Source organism: Montipora capricornis, chromosome 3 (genome assembly GCF_036669925.1).
Source record: "Montipora capricornis isolate CH-2021 chromosome 3, ASM3666992v2, whole genome shotgun sequence".
In the NCBI taxonomy this organism is placed as follows: domain Eukaryota; kingdom Metazoa; phylum Cnidaria; class Anthozoa; order Scleractinia; family Acroporidae; genus Montipora; species Montipora capricornis.
This window is the reverse complement of record NC_090885.1, coordinates 540358-544618: the sequence shown is the minus strand read 5'-3', so window position 1 is coordinate 544618 and position 4261 is coordinate 540358. Positions and strand designations below refer to the sequence as shown.

Sequence of the window (4261 nt, the reverse complement as noted above, 5' to 3'; positions counted from 1 at the left end):
CTCTAGTTGGAACTCGCGATGACGAGTTTGAAAAAAAGGGAGTTTCTATATGGCCCCTACAAGCCACTGTAATACGTTATGATACTGCAGAGGATAACAACTTTCAATTCGTTGTCCATCATTAGAAGTACTACATGTACAAAACATCGGCAATGTAACACAATTTTGAAATAACTACGTACACTTGCGGTTATTTATAAATTTATTTCTTCGAGTTTGTTTGTTTGTTTTCAAATTAAGGTTTGTCGCGGGTGAGAGGTTTAAGAACCTTTCTAGCAAGGACTGTACATCGATCCAAGCACATCAATTTGGGCAAGAGAGAATTATGAGCAAGAATGGCGCAGTCGGTTAGTGCGTGGCCTTGGTGCAGAGGTCCTGAGTTCGATTCCCGGATCTCACACCTTGTTTCGACTTCTTTCCTTTGAGTGTAGCTTAATTAAGTAGCTTTAAATACCCGTAAAACGGAGCACTGATGGAGAGGGGGGAGTAAAATGAGCGCACCGTCGACCTCAGGTTTGTCGATTTAATTACTGTTACAAATTATCGACGTTAAATATGGTCGCTTTACTTTATGCAATAAGGTTTACTGCCAGTGATTGTCTAGGATATTCTTGAAAGTCTTGGTTTCTGATGGCTTTAAAAACGCCATCGACCGGATTTTGAATAGGCAAGAAGAATGAGTAAAAGAACTATTGCTTCTTATGTGGGATACCTGTGGCAGGTCACGTTTCAGATTTACTTAAGTGTCGTTTTCTTCTTCCGAAAAACCCCATCTCTTTCCTACGGCAAATCCATATGGGGGATTTTAAGTATGAACATAGAAACAAATGAAAATGAAAGTCAAGCTTGCAATTTTCACTAATCAAACAGAAACTTATACTAATGCTTCTTTGAAACTTGTTACACTCGGTTTTCTCACAATGTCTTCTGATTATGAGTTTCAATCCCTTATATTTCGTGGGAAATAAGAGAACATAGCTCTAGAAGGAGGAATTTGGTGGGCTTGAGAGTTTAGACGTCTACTTCCTAGCTCCAATGCTGTAGGTGATGGCATACCGTCGCGCGATATGACTCCGCTTTATGTAGTTTGTATATTATTCATAGCCGCAGAACTGTTCTTTTACTTTCAAGTGATTTCCATCCAAGTCTTTACAGCATTTCGCTAACACTTGATGTCCTGCGTTAATTCCTAATGACAAAACGTGCTGCGTGTCGCTGCACCATTTCCATTTGTTGATATTTGACTTCGGTTTGAAGTAATTTTACCTGAAGTGTTATTTGTGGCACTCCTTGTGCGTGAAAACGAAAAATTTTAGTGCTTTGTGTTCGACGTTCACCTGAGCTTACCGATAGAAAGACAAGGGTGGAAAGCTCCAGCACCGAGCCCATTTTCACCGACAAATTCCCATCGTGCGGGTTTCAAATCACGCACCAGGCAAGCAGCTGAAACCCAGAGGTTTCTTCTTATACCATTATATATGAAATCCGTCCAAAACTCGAAGCGCTAGACCTCAAGCAATATTGAAAAATTCCGCATTCGAGGCTCCAAGGATGCTTAGCTGGATTTTCGTGTGCCAGTCGCCGTTTACTCCTCTCTGACTGGATGACAAGAACAATCACCCAATCAGACAGGAGCAAACAGCAAACGGCACACGGCTTGTTACTACAACTAAGCAATGTCAAGCATGGACTTCTTTCCGGTAACCGGAACTTTCAAAAAAATATTAGGAACGCTGTGGCTATTGTCAAGATGTTAATAACACTAAATGACCGGCAGTGAGAACTGTATAGTTGTAATGACAAAGACTGATTAAAAGCGAAGTTAATAATAACAATAATCACAAATTTTCTCTGCTTCTGTGCAAAGTTGAGTGCAATGTTCTAAACGCGATCAACACATCGCATTTTTAGCACGCGAAAGCTACAATCTGCTAGGAATAGATCGTTTTTAAATGGATTTTGTCCCGTTCCTTTCAGCTGAGGACGACTCGTTAAGTTCGCTTATTTTCAGCTTCGATAGCACGGCAGGACTGCGGGGAGCAAGTAATTTCTCTGTGGGAAATTTGAATCAACTTACTAATAGTTGCATGTTTACGTATTTCAACAAACCCTTATATCGGCTGTGGTTTGAAGAATCTAACGGAAAATTCACTACAGACAAATTCGTGTAATTTAACACAAGGAAGTGGGTCATACTTAGGATGTTTCGTATAGGACATACCAGTCCATTAAAAAAAAAATCATTGCGCTGAAGAGACAGCTGGTTGGCTTTAATTATAGTTGATCTTTAAGAGACCATTTCAAAGCGAATATTAGTTCAGAAGTGAAGTACGATTCTCAGATATTCTACGTATGAAAAGTATGCCCCTTGCTTTACTCATTAGTTGGTCGATGTGAGTATATAAATTAGTGGGACCATTCACAAAGGTGACATCAAGTAACCTCAAACTGTTCTTGTGTTCGATGAGCTAGAGAGATGCAGGAGCTGATTCGACTCTTTTCCCTTCAGTAACACCATTTACAAAATTTTCGTGGGGCAGCAGGACTACATACAGGAATGCTCCAAGTTAAATAATATGCAAATTTAATCAACAAGAAGGATGGATACTGATTAATATCATTTATATATCATAATAGAAAAAAAGATAGCATCGAGAACTGTCTCTTGAGCTACACCCCTCCAGAGGAATATGTCATCAGTAAAAACGCCATCCATCCGCTCCACCCTTTTTTGTCACCTAAAAAGTTATAAACTTGTTAGTCACATGCGGGTTTAAGCCAACAGTCTTCAAAATGCAATGAGATACAATCTCGGTATTATTAGTCTTTGACTGTCCATTTAATTTGTAGAATGTAAAAACACAACCACCATTAAAACCAGCTTAGAGTTGTTGAGGCTAGCGTGTCATATGTTTTATTTAAAGAAAGTTTTACCCACCTAACTACCTACCTTCCTACCATAGTCGCAGTGGAATCATGTGCTCTACTATCATCATTCCTTCACCTGCTGTCTACCAATCCACCAGTGTTTGCCTTTAAAGAGACTTGGGCAAATGACGACCTCAAACACTAACTCACACACGAAAAAAAAATCATAAATTGTATCACACGGAAGCCCATGAGTAGGAGCCGTCCTATGCCCTATATCCTTGAGTCAACTTTTGCGCGTATCGTTCTATTTTTACATCTAAGCCTTCAGCAGGAGACTCGCATATACATCAAGTTACATTAATTTGTACAATTTGCATACATTGTTTTTGCTATATTTTGTCTTCGTTTGACAATAACTTTATTCTGATTGGACATTTTAAACAATACGTGAAGAGACGAAGAACTGGTGGCGTTCTAAAAATAGAAACATACGCGCCAAGGTTAACTCATAGGGATTGTATGGGAGATGCAAGCTCCGACTCATGGGCTCCTGACCATATTATACGCCATATCACACTATTCATATTGTAACGCGGTACACACCCTTGGAAATATTGTTTTTATGTAATATATTGCTTCACCATTATCACATCCTCGCTCTTTTTTAAAATAACATTTATGGTTGCTGATAAGATTCTTCACCAGCATCCGTTGCTTCTGTTTTATTACCCTGCAGTCCTTGATTACAAAGTTATAAAGTGCGTTACCTTAATCATGTCACCAAGGGTTAGGGAAGTGGTCCTCATCAGAAGTTGGCAAGGTCTCAAAGGGAGGCTTGAGCACCAGCTGCAGTTCCTTAATGTTTCATTGGCACTGAAAAACAGGTATTTATATGCACTACTTAATGTTTAATTCTCATTGAGTCATTGAGCTCTAAATTTCTTAATTAACTTCGTCAATGCCTGCTGTTCTTCTGTCCTGCACATGCTGCAAAAAGTGGAGTTCAAACTGGACTTAGCAGATCGAGACCGAGGCAATCCGGATCCCACCTGTTTGACCAGTTTTTTGACAGTGGTTTTTTATAACCGTCTGGGTAGCTGATTTTTTTATCCATTACTTTGATGCAGTATACTTGAGTTATTTCAGTAAGTCAGCTCGATAAATATTAACTAAATAAGATAAAAATATCGCGTTCCACTCAGTAGTGAGATCACCGGACACCACGGTGAGCAAACATTTCGGCCTGTTAAACTCAAAGACTCGGAAACTCGTCAAAACTGGCCGGCGAAATCTTGTGATGAAAACACTTTCTTTGATCCCTTACTAGCATCTATCAAAACTTGGCGTTAATCTTGTGCGCAAAATTGCTGATCTTAAGCGCGCTTAATTC

At 39.5% G+C, this 4261-nt stretch overlaps 1 protein-coding gene across 1 annotated transcript in view; it reads right to left on the bottom strand.

The window, feature by feature from the left end:
• Positions 1–2935: 2935 nt before the first annotated feature.
• Positions 2936–4261, bottom strand: part of LOC138041860 (uncharacterized) — a 20335-nt gene continuing 19009 nt past the window's right edge. The window contains exon 8 of the mRNA XM_068887539.1: positions 2936–3744. The gene's annotated coding sequence lies outside the window, so the exon portion shown is untranslated. The remainder of the gene's footprint in view (positions 3745–4261) is intronic.